The following is a 13,130-nucleotide window of genomic DNA, read 5'->3' on the forward strand; positions in this document are numbered from 1 at the left end:
TGAAAGATTTAATGAAGGATTTATTGAGTGTAATGTGATCGAATGTAGTGTGAATGATTTAATGAACAATCAGTTAAGTGCATTGCAAATAAGTGTATTGTGATCGAGTGAATGATTGATCAAGTTCCCAAGGTCTTAGTGTATTGTGGCGGAATGGGTGATTGAACGTATCATGATCAAATGAATGATCGATCAAGTGTATCCTCGGCACATAATTCAAACATATTGTGATCGAATAAATAATCAATTGAGAGTAGTATGATCAAATGAATGATTGATTTGAGTGTATTGAATTCTATGATTTTGTGGGATTATATTTTACCAAACAAATTACTTTGAAAATTGTGTCACATGTGTGATATAATACAAATCTATGATTGATATGCATCACTATAAATATATTTTTTTTTTTGGGGTTCTGGGTAGTGTAGGGTAATACAACTTAATGCATGCACCCTAGGGGAGGTCTACAATTTCATTGGTTATCTATGACATTGTGAAGACTCAGCCTTCAGCCTTCTTCTGGTGCATCTTATTTTCAAGTCCTAGTAGACCCCAGCGGCAAGTAGATTGGAAGGCATAATTCACATCCCACCAGAAAAGAAGTGTTTTGTTATCTAGCACATCATTTCTTTTGTTTACTTGCTTTTGATCTTACGAATTTTGAAAGAAAAGGAAATGGGGACGTCATGTCTATTTTTTTATAAACATTTTACTACTTGTATGTTTTGTAATAACAAAAATAAATAGACAAAAGAGGTGTTCTATGTCTTATGCTATTTGATTGTGTGCTTGTCACATTCCCAAGCATTTTGTATTCATTGAATTTTGGTATATTTTAAAAAAAAACAGATAGTAAAATTTGGGAGTGATACCTTTCTTCAGCTATTTCTGTTTGTAAATATTCCATGCTCCGTATTGGCTAGATCATCCTTTGGCTTTCTATTTTTTGTAGCATATACTCTACTGTTGGCTAGACCTTTTCTTTTTAACATTCTCATTTTTTGTAGACTGCACTCTACAGTTAACTGCAAGTTTTAATTCATAACTCATACTATAGTATCGGCTACACCTTTTTCAGTCAATTTCTGTTTTTCATAGTCTGTACTCTAGTATTGGCTACATCTTCTTTTGGCCATTTCTATTTTTTGTAATTTGTGCTCTGATATAAATTACATCTTTCTTCAGCTATTTCTGATTTTCGTAGACCATACTCTGGTATTGGCCGAACGTTCCTGTGGTCATGTCTTGTAGCTCGTAGTTTGCATTTCGATGTTAACTACACGTTATCTTGTAACATGCACTCGAGTATCGGTTACACATATGCGGTGAATAGGGTTCAAAAATCAGGCTTAACAGTAAACGGAAATAACACTTCATATTGTTGTCTGACTTTTAAGGAGGAAAGACTGCCAAATGGACCTTAAATTCATGAAAAAAAAAATCACATAAGGTATCTAGGCATGCCAAACTAAAACCTAGGGCAACGAAATCAGAAAAGACATTTGGACAAGGGAGAAATGATGCAACTAATAGACACAAAATTCTGCCTTATAGCAGAATACTATGTTCAACTGGTCAACTTGGAATGATAAAACATCAACTCCAACTGGCATAAACATCGTTGAAAACATGGGTATGGACTCTCTACACACAAGGACACACTTTGCTGCGGTTTCATCGCACTAGAGAATATGAAGGTTGGAGATTTATTCAATTCACGAAAACCACAAACTGAAATATGATAGAAAATAGTTTACATGTGGAAGACAAAATCCGAAGGTTGGAGATTTACTGAAATCACGAAAACCACAAACTGGAATATGATAGAAGATAGTTACCATGTGGAAGACAAAATAAATTTTAATTTGCATCCAATCCAGACAAAGATTGTAGGGACGACTCTAGACATGTAGACAAAGATATCCCCTTTTGGCAACTTGAAAGACGACATCAAAATTATGACCTTGTAATGTTGAGAGATGTACAAATTCTCATTGTTTATTTCTACAAAAATTCGGATTGCAAAAAATAAGTTCCTATAATCTGGTAGAGGGGTCAAACAATATCCTAAACATAAAACTTGGGTGCATTGCAAAGCTAACAAGTAAAGGCACAACTTTACCTTCTATAGGATCGAGAAATTCCACCTGGTTCATGAGCTATGAAGTTGTGGAATTTAACAAAATTTTAGAATTTTCAGATTCTGCAAACAAAAACTACAGAAGACAGGTTTCTGCATTACGTGTAAGAAAGATGGAAAATGGGCTTCAGATCACATAAAAACATTGCCAAACGAAAGTAGATGTCTAATGACTCCAACACATATACATCTATGGAGGATTCTATGTGTATGTGTGTGTGTATGTGATTTGCATGACCAACATCATAAATTAATGAATAAAATGGTACTAACCGGTGGCACAAACTTGACGAGAACACATAAAACATCACCTTTTGGCCTAGTTAGTGAATTCTACCCATAAAAAGGGCAGAATCTCTTCTAAATCGGCAATAATCACTCATGAAACATGAAAACTGCAAAACATGAAGGACATAAACCTAGAGATGTCTAACATAAGCTTGGGATTTGAAGGGCCTAGCCCTCTTTGCTAGGACTCTATAGAACCCATGCAAAAGATCTCTGTGATCTTCTACATAGAGTGAGGGGTGAACACGAGCTAAGTCGAGCCAACTCAAGCTCAGCTCGACCTATAAAATAATGAGCTCGAGCTCGCTCGATGTGCTCAAGCTCGATTTCTTTCAAAGCTCTTCTCAACCCTTTGAAGAAACTTGTCAAGATTACTCATTTTATGACCTTCATTCACCTTTCTCTTTGCTGCTACAAACCCATATGGACCTTCACTTGCAGTTTCATATGTCAGTACTACGTAATTTATCATTATTTGATAAAACTCATTATGAACACATATGCATATTTACTACATGACCACCACTAAGATCATGAAGATCAGAGAATAGGAAAAAGAAATTAGGTCATGATGAAAAGGACATACAAAAAGGCAAAAAAGGTTAGACCATGAAGAGGGCCAATATTCTTCTGCATTGTTTGTCCATTACAACGATGAAATTTCACATCAAGATAAAGCTGCAGAAAATGGCCAGGCACATTGTCAAAACAATGTGCATATTCTTTTAAAAAATTCCATTCATTGCCTTCATAGTGACAAGCAATGATAGTTGGATGGTGACTGACCCATAGAAGATGTACAAACAACAGGTTTATACATGAAGGCAGCAACAAGAACCAAAGAATTAGCAACACAAATATCCAACTTGAAGCAATCACACTTTTCTAACAGCAGAAATTGAAAACAAGAATCACCAAGCTTGTCAAAGTTATACACTTCTAGAAGTTGACTTTAATTTAGTGAAATCTTTGATTCACAGCAATCACTTGTTTCTGATGCCAGTGATAGGCCCTCTTCATTGGATGGAAAAGAGAAAAAAATATAGCACAAAGATGTAAAATCTTTCTATATAGTAATCTTTCCCTGAAGAAACATAAGTTTTTACTTCCATAAGATGAAACGTACACATAGAAAGGCTCTTTCTTCATGAAAATGTATATGCCTATGCAGAGACCAGGAAAATCTTAACATTGCATATTGTTTACTAACTTGCTAACTTTGAAATGAAGTGGTGAAGAAAAGCTCCAGAAAATGGCCAGGCATGCTATCACAACATTACTACCTCTACCATTGATCAAGTGATGGCACTCAAGAGCTCTTCTGATCAGTGCAGTTGGCTCCTAGATAGTATCCGAGATAGCTTAATCTTAATTAGTTCATGAATAGGTGTCAGTTGAGACAAAAGCCTGACACCTGTCTAAGACATGCATGTTCATCGGCCCTCAATGATGCCAAGAAAAGAGAACTGGTTTAAGGTCAATTCAAAGTTTATCCATTGGATCCATGCAGCAACGAACCAGAGATTTCAATGAAAGTTGTCATGATTCACATTAAGATGGAGCTGATCTTCAAGAATAGTTTTTTCATTCGTTTAAATTCAACAATATACATGCAAGGTGCTCTATTAGAGAGGAGATCGACTACTGAACCCAGTAGTCAAATAACCTCTCCCCTGTAAAACAGAGTCATGTGTAAGTCTCTTTCAAAAAGCATTTACTTTTTCTTAGAGACGTGTTTCTTTGAATGGTAGGATGGAGCCAGGCACACACATATTTGTTCGTTCACTAAAAAGGATTGGGTATAATCTTTACCATGTTCACAGTTCTAAAGATTCAACATTAGGACACCAGTCAGATGAAACTTAAGTGGCATTTGATAACTGAGAAAGTACCAAATGAATAGTTTTGTAGCATTTCATATTGCTAAATTAAAACCAGCAACAAGGCGACTCGAACCGACGCTGGATCGACTGAAGCATGTTGAATGCATTAAAGAATTAAGAGAAATTTCATTCTAGATAGGCTGAAATATTTCCTAGTGATCCTAAGAGTGATACAGAAAAAAACTATCTGCTCCTAAAACCTATGATCGAATACTTCCAATACCAACATAAGTTTTTGTGTAAAAGAAAAAATGACTGACTGGTTTGACTATGAGAACATCCAGAGATGATCTCCACCCAACAGTGGGAGGGGAAAAACATAGAGTCTTTGCTTGATTACTATTGAACATGCCCTAACATGGCTCCCTTGGGCAGAGTAAACACAAGGCAAAGCTTAATAAATCTTACTGCCATTCTAATAATGAACTCTCAAGGCTCAAATGAAAAAGGGCCAGAAAGACGTAAACCAAAATGAAAAATGGCGTATTCCCCTTTTCCATTCATAGAGCCAGAAAAGACAGAGGAAACAGCCCCTAACCTTACCATATTCCAACTCCATACATCCTCCAAAGACATGGAAGCGTCAATGGGTCATGTAGAGGGGTGTAGGATGAGTCTTCTTCGAAGAGAGAGTGAGGATACTTTGTGAGTTGTCAAACAGTGTAGGTTGATGTCTTGCTGAGTGGCTGAATAAGGGAACAGCTGTTGAGGAGATGCCAAGATGATTGCTCACTTGGCCTGCCATCCACAAAAGCCACCGCTGCCTGCTGCCCACAATGATTGAACATTTGGACACCAATCAAATGAAACTTAAGTGGCATTTGATAACTGAGAAAGACTCAAGCATATTGAATGCATTAAAGAATGAAGATAAATTTCATTCTAGATAGGCTGAAATATTTCCTAGCGATCCTAAGAATGATACAGAAAAATAGCTATCTGCATCCTAAAGACTATGATCGAGTACTTTTGAATACCAACATAAGTTTGTATATAAAAGAAAAAATGACTGACTGGTTTGACTGTGAGAACATCCAAAGACGATCTCCACCCAACAATGGGGGAAAATTTTATATTCTTCGCTCGATTACCATTGAACATGCCCTAACATGGTTCTGTTGGCAGAGTAGACACTAGGCAAAGCTTAATGAATCTAACTTTGCCATTTTAATAATGAACTCTCAAGGCTCAAATGAAAAAGGGCCAGAAAAACGTAAACGAAAAAGAAAAAGGGTGTATTCCCCTTTTCCATTCATAGAGCTAGAAAGACGGAGGAAACCGCCCCTGACCAAACCAATTCCAACTCCATACATCCTCTGAAGACATGAAAAGGTCAATGGGTCATGTAAAGGGGTGTAGGACGAGCCTTTTTCGAAGAGAGAGTGAGGGGAGATACCTTGTGAGTTGTGAGACAGTGAGAGTAGGTTGATGTCTTGCTGAGTGCCTAAAGAGGGGAACAACTTCTAAGGAGATGCCGAAATGGTTGCCCACTTGGTCCTGCCATCCACAAAGAGCCGCTGCTGCTGCTGCTGCTACCTGTAACCAGTAACTTGTGACTGCGAGTGCGAAGGGACGAAGGTTTTTGCATTTGGCTTTTTTGGGTGAGATTCTAAGATCAGAGACGACAGACGAGGGTACTGGGTAGGGTTTCATTCAGTTTTCAATTTTTCATTTTTCAAGTTTTAGGGATTGATTCATTAGCTGAGTCAAACTTTAATGACTCTATACAAATGAAAAAAACGAAATCGTTAAAACACGATGAGGAGTTCGATTATTTTTAACTCGACTCAAGCAAATAAACGAGTTGAGGCTCCAATTCAAGCTCGAGCAACCAAAAATACTCTACCCGACCTCGAGATCGAACCGAGCTTTAGTGACTACACAAAAAAAAAAACGAAATCGTCAAAACTCAGACGAGTTGAGGGTCAAAATCAAGCTCGACTCGCAAACAAAAATACTCTACCCGATCTCGAGATGGCTCGAGCTAGCTCAGTTCACTGTTTTCCCCTACAAAGAGCAAATGGTGCCATGCAAGGGGGAATTCATGAATGCGTAGGAGAGGAAGTACCCACCTAGTGATGTCTCCTTTCTTCTTCGGAGAAGGCCCCCTTCTCCTTCTCCTTCTCTCTGTCTACTGGATGTCCAAAAGTGAGGCCTGGTTGGGGCAGCAAGTCGCCTTTTGTCCTCTTCAAAACCGTAAGGGGCCGTTTGATGGCCTGGAAAAAAATTTCTAAAAATATATTGCTGGAAATATAGGAAATGAAAAATGGAATGAGAAAAATTTTTTCCATTCCAATTTTGGTGTGTGTGATGACTCAAAAATATATTTCCAATTCTATATTTCTAAGTTTGATAGTACTGAAATATATTTTCAAAAATTTAATTCTTAATAATAAGAAAACATTTATCCAGATTTACAAAAATATGGCAACCACATAATTATGCATGTATGGACGTATAAACAGGATATACTCGCCCACACAATGTGAATAAAAATCATGCCATGCCAGATCCGATCCACCTGTGTCAGATCTCTACTCAACCAAACACCCAACTCGCTGCAATATATATACATCAGATCTACATGTAACAGAACCATAACAAAAACGGCTCTGATCTCCACTGCAAGCAGCCAACGACCGTAGCTGCAATGCCAAGAAAATTGTAGTTGACATCAGACCAGCCACCAACAGCATGATAAAAAAAATTGAATCAATCTGGCGTCAAGTCCATCACAATTTCAACACTTTGCCCCTATCACACGAAATCAAAAGTCATGTATTCCTATTCTTGGCAATTGAAATTCAGATTAATGAAGCATCAACTGCACACAGGAAAAGCAGCTCAAATTACAATGGGAGGTCATGCGTCAGTCACCCATACATGGCACATGTTGCCAAAGCTCAACACAAAATACCAACACCCAATAATTGCTGCTCACCTCATTTGCAACTTTTTCAAGCCTGAGGGGCACATTTAAGCCATCTTCTGGAATGTCATCAAAAGCAACAGTAATTGACATCAACAACAAAGCACAATGATAGACACAAACCACATATATAAAGAAGGATCATATCATTGTTCCCATCAGTGATAAAATATTAAACAAACCACATACATAGTCCCATCAGTGTTAAAATATTTACATATTCCCATCAGTGTTTAGAAGAGCTTCAACGTTCAATAGAAAGCCAAGTGCATGTATCGAGTATTCAAAGAAGCAAATACATATGCAGTGTCTCTGCACCATAACAAAACAAAAAAAACTGAAACTGAATCAAACTTTCCCCTTGCACGACCTTTAAACATACGTCAGACTGATGTCGGTGCTTCATCTTCAACCAGTCCTGAAAACATAAACATAAACAACACATTTCCACTGAGATTAAAGCGCAAAAATCATTTATTCTAAGTACAATAACTAACAACGATAGAACATAAACAAAACAAACATTTGCCTAACTATGGATGGCAACATAATAGTTTATGTGTGTGATAAGTTAATCCGCACCTACGATTTTAAAAATCCATAAACATTTGAGATGTTATTGTAGTCCGCAGATCATTATTCGATCATCGACGATCACTTTGACTCGTACTTTCATCCTCGTTTACAAACGATGTGCATGATGGCCATCCTTCTGTTGTTGTTTTACTCAGGAAAGTTTTGAGATTTTCCAAAAAAAAGAACAAGAAAAAAAATCACAAAAAATAGGCTAAAATAAAACAAATGAACAGCTGAAATGAAGGCATTAGACATCTAAGTCAAAAGGACTAATTGAGTTAGAATTACCTAATTAAGCAAGTAACGGTTGCATAACAATAACAATTAGCACTAAATGAGTTAGAATTTGCTAATTAAGCAATCTTCACTGTAGTTGTATGACAATAACAAAATTAATAAATAAGTGAGCATCTAACAAGTAACATGTAATTATAACAGTCAGACCAAACCATGTAAGAAAAAGTTAACATAACTCGTCCGACTCTTCTTTGACAAACAGATAAAGCCAAACCATGTGCATCATTTTTGTTCCTGGTACATCTACAACCATAACAATCTGAAAAATGTCTTGATGAGCAACCCCATCGATCTGAAGCTGCCATTGAAGGCAACCCCATCAATCTGAAGCTGCTCAAAGGGCAACAGCTAAGTTGAAGGCTTAATTCTGCAAAATGCATGAAAGAGAACGTGAAGACATGACCAAAATCATGCCAAACAAAATCTAGTAGAACAGAACTGATATGAGCAAACCCATTTTAAGTCCAACTGAAACCCAAAATGAAGCCCAGCACAAATCTATTTTGAAATCTAATCCCCAGGCTCAGTTCCAAACTTTAAATTTCAAAATTTAAAGTTCAGTTGACGAATTAACCTCAAAACAACAGTGACAGTAATGTAACTCATTACATAAACTCAGAGTTTCTTCTTCCTCGTAAGTCATGAGGGAGTCTGATGTTCCAAACATGAAGAGACCAAAGAAATTGGAAGAGACTAAAGATGTTGCAAAGCTGAACTTTTGCAGTTAGAAAAGCTCGCACAAGCAGTCGTGCAATGCTATTCTAAATCATTGTTGATCAAAGTAGAAATCGGAAAAGCATAGCTCTAAAAAGATAGTTGGGTGGCGAGAATCATCAAGACAAAATAAAAGAAATTATAGAAATTAACAAGAGGGAAGAGAGAGGTTGAGCTTAGATCCCATGCCATGTGTCAGCATAGGGTGAGCTTAGATTTTGATATTGGATTTGAATATAGATTTGTTCTGAATATGGATCTAAAGTAAACATTTGGATTTCTAATTCAGATAAAATACTGGATTTGACATTTGAATCACAATCTGAAGCTGATACTTGAATCTAGAACAGATCCAAAACTGATATCTGATATTGAATTATGGATCTACGTTGTGAATCTACATCTAGATTTTATTTGAAATGGGGGATGCCCCATCCTGTGTGCCACTGAGCTAAGTGTGTTTGTTTCAGGTTCAGTTGACTGAGCCTAGAAGAGTCAAGGCAAACAACAAGTAGTTTTAAGAACTAGGTTCAGTTGACCAAACATAGTCAAACTAAAACTACATTATGTTGGGTTCAGCAATTTTAAGCCTGCGGAAGCTGGATTTGAACTGGAACTTGAGCCAAGATAAGACCTGGCTCAACTGGTTTTGGACCAGGATTAGTCATTTTACGCAGGTCAAGATGACCTGAGCTGAACTGGATTGAATCTAGCTAGCAATTGGGTTCAGTGGATTGGGCCAGGTTTAGTTTTGGTTGAAACAAATTGGCTTGATCAAGATGCTAAATCAGGCTGATTTTAGAAAACTAGTTTGGTGAACCCCACCAAGTGTAAATTACATGAGTTTTGGACAAACTGCGCTATGTGATCCAATGGAGATAAATTTGGTAGTTTTAGTTGAGTTGAGATCTTATGGTCCTAATGAAGTTATTTTTGCAAGTATGATTCTATAAATCCTATGGGGCTATTTTGGGCTGGCTGAGTTCAAATGAGATATGTGAGTCCAGCTGACCTATTTGTGGTAGGTTTTGGAAATTGAGGTTTATGGGATGTAAAGAACCTATTTTTGGTATGATGATGGAATCTATTACTTGTGGAACTTACTGAGCTTATTTTTGGTAATTTTGAAGAAACTAGGGTTTGTCAATTTTGGGCAGATTGAGCACAACTATATTAAGAAGGACCAGTAAAATAGCTACTGATGGAGTTTAGTCCTCTAATTTTGCAAGGTTGGGCTCCTTGTCTTAAATCATAATCTAGTTTAGACGAAAGTAAAAATGGACTCCTAGTTTATATAAAAAATAGATTTTTCTAAATCACTAAGCTATAAATAAGAGTTAAAATGGGAAAATTTATGGTGAAGTGGGAAATGGCCAATTTAACAGGCCCTAGATAGACTTTTGGCAGGTTGAGCTAAAGGAAGCCAGCTCAGTGACTTGTGGACTAAGATCAATCAAGAAATCAAGAAACTTTGATAAAAATCAAGCTGAAATGAAATGAGGTTCAAACATAAATAAGAGTGAAGCGTTTGAGTGAATGAAGTGGATAAAGTCAATTAATTTGCAGAAGAATAATGATATGGATAATGCAATTGAAATCAGGCAGGGAGAAGTCAGATCAACTCATATGAATATGTCCTTAGCTCAAAGGGAGTTGAGATGAAAAAATTGTAATGAAATTGAGCTCAAACATCAGTAATGGAGAGATTGCCACCGAGGAGTGACCTAACTTATTGGAAACTCGAATGAACTAAATATGAGATGAGTTTACCTAATTCGAGCTAGGGTTAAGCTACTTTCAATAGGACTAATAAGGCCTAAGCTTGATCTAGTTGACTCAACCTAACTGTGGTAGATTTGGGCTGAAACTACCACAATGGGTGGTTGGATGAGCTACCTTTTAAGGAATAAACTCAATAGAACTAAAATTTGAAAATAGTGCCCTATGAAAAGTTGTTTTAAGCTTGTTAGGGTTGAGGGTAGAAATTAAATAAACCTAAGACCTAAAAACCTGTCAATTCATACAAAATGGGGCTCGTAAAGTCAAAATAAGCAAGATGGAACACTAGTAAGCCCAAAACGAAGGTTCTGGAGTCTATTATAAGGCTGTAAATGGGTTGGTTGTGGTCATTTCTAGAGTTTTTTTGGGATTCAAGGGTAAAATGGTAAAAGTGACATACGGTTAACCTAATGGGCTAAGGTTTTCCTAGGATTGGGGTAATGCTGATCCTATTAAGGACAGTCTAATACTATTATAGGGTCACAAAACAATCAAGCTGGAAAGGCTTGAGAGCCTCATTCGGAGCGAGCCTACAACTGCTATGACGCCTACAACCGTTGACGGTTCAAAATTACGTAGACCAAGGGTAGAATGATCATTTTGCAATATAAAAAATTTAGGATGTTTACAAGTGCCCACTTTTGTTGGTAGGCTGTCTGAAGCCGGACTTAGTGGTGAAGATAAACATTCCAAATTTTCCATGTAGACAACAAGTTATGCTTGAACATTTGGTTTCAAAATCACCAGTTCAAAGACTTGGTTTCTTTTTTAATAAATGAGGAATATCAAATTTTAGTTCTCTTCATTTTTTTTAGTAAATTAAGATATGACTTTTCAACCTTCTATTTTGAAACTGATGTTTGAAATTTAGCATGGATGAGGTAGGACATTTCATTTCCTTTTGCTTTGGGAAAATGAATGTGATTTTTCGATTAGTATTTTGGTTAAGATGAGACAAAGCATTTCCTTCCCGTTTCAAATAGGGCATTTCTTTCCTTTTCTCTTTGGGGAAAGTGACTTCAGTTGGATTTGAGACAAGATATTTCCTTTCTATTTCGCGTTGGGTAATGGATCGAATTGGATTTCAAAATGAACAATGAAACTGAACTTGTGAAGGCATGAAACCTTATGGCACTTAATTTACAAGATATTTTTATGCCAGAGATATTTACAAAGCACTTTCAAGAGGAGTTTATGGAACTATGTATTGCATCACCTCACTTAACCAACTTAATGGCAAGGTTAAAGTATATACTACTATTCAAGTGATGGAAGGTGAACATATAGATGGAGGAGTCCAAGTTGAAAAGGAATATACAATTTCATATTATCCAATAAGCCAAATTCTTATAAGTTGTCGATATAAACTATGAGAATCTATAGGCATTGTCATACACTTATAGTACACATCACAAACAAGATATACAAACTACTACCAACTTATATTGTTAAAAGGTGGACTAAAGTTGTAAAAAAGAGTATGAAACTTCAACTAGCATGCATTGGTTGATGCAAAATGATCCTTAACAAAGAAGAAAAATATCCTTTATTGAAAGACAAGCAGGTAGATTACTAAAGCATAGTCATGTGAAGAATGTTACGAAGAAATGTGGATGGATTGGATAGATTGTTTGCATGTCTAGAAAATATAAAACTTAGCTACCTAGATTCAATGCACAATGAATGTGAATAAGTTAGTGATGAATGTAAAGAGGTCTGTGTTTGTGTTGTGTGTGCACAAAATGAACATGAAAGTCTGAATAAAAAATGCAAGATCATGGTTGCGCACATGCAAAAGGAAGTTCTAAGTGAATTCAACCAGACATCCATAAAAGTAAGTTTCATAGAAGTTGTGCAGCTTGTAATCAAACTAACATGATTCAAATGCATGTCTTTTAAACATGAAATCAAGGTAAAGGTGCAAATTTCACACATATAAAAACTTTATGCAAATGATTATTTTGACTTATTTGATGTCTTTATATGAGTACTTCAATTGATGGAGAGACTGCAAATCCACATGTATGTCATCCACATAGAAGAACTGACCATGATAAAAAGAATTGTCTAAAATTGAAATATGTTGCAGGTAATAACATGTCTACAAATGTTGAAAATGCAAGTCACCAATATGAAACAGGTACTTAATTGACATTAGTACATATTTCTTGCAATAACACAATTATTCTTGCATTCACATGAGAAAAATGTGTTTTCGTGTGAAGAGGTGAGTGGTCCTCCATAACATTGATATTGTTGTATCTCTTGGTACACTTTGATATTGTTATATAGTTGATCAAGGTAAATTTACTTCAGATTCAAGTTGAACTTAAAAGTATGTTAAACTTCTAATGCTGGTTGAACTTCTAATATAGGTTAAACTTTCTTAAGCTTTGTAACATCACTCAAGATGAGGTGGGAGCAGAATCCATGAAAGCCTTGTCGTACTAAATTATGATGATGTACCCCTGCTAATGTTCTAATGTTGTATTTTTTGAATGTTTTGCATCATTGTTGATGT

At 36.3% G+C, this 13,130-nt stretch overlaps 1 long non-coding RNA gene across 1 annotated transcript; it reads right to left on the bottom strand.

Annotated features, from left to right (window-relative positions):
* Nucleotides 1–1,946: 1,946 nt before the first annotated feature.
* On the bottom strand, nt 1,947–6,382 carry LOC116255638 (uncharacterized). The gene is made up of 3 exons (XR_004172911.2): nt 6,278–6,382; nt 5,711–6,191; nt 1,947–5,078 (listed from the first exon to the last, which is right to left on the bottom strand). It is a non-coding gene; the product is annotated as an uncharacterized LOC116255638 (long non-coding RNA).
* Between the last annotated feature and the right edge of the window lie 6,748 nt (nt 6,383–13,130).

The sequence above is a fragment of the Nymphaea colorata genome, chromosome 6 (genome assembly GCF_008831285.2).
Source record: "Nymphaea colorata isolate Beijing-Zhang1983 chromosome 6, ASM883128v2, whole genome shotgun sequence".
Lineage (NCBI taxonomy): Eukaryota > Viridiplantae > Streptophyta > Magnoliopsida > Nymphaeales > Nymphaeaceae > Nymphaea > Nymphaea colorata.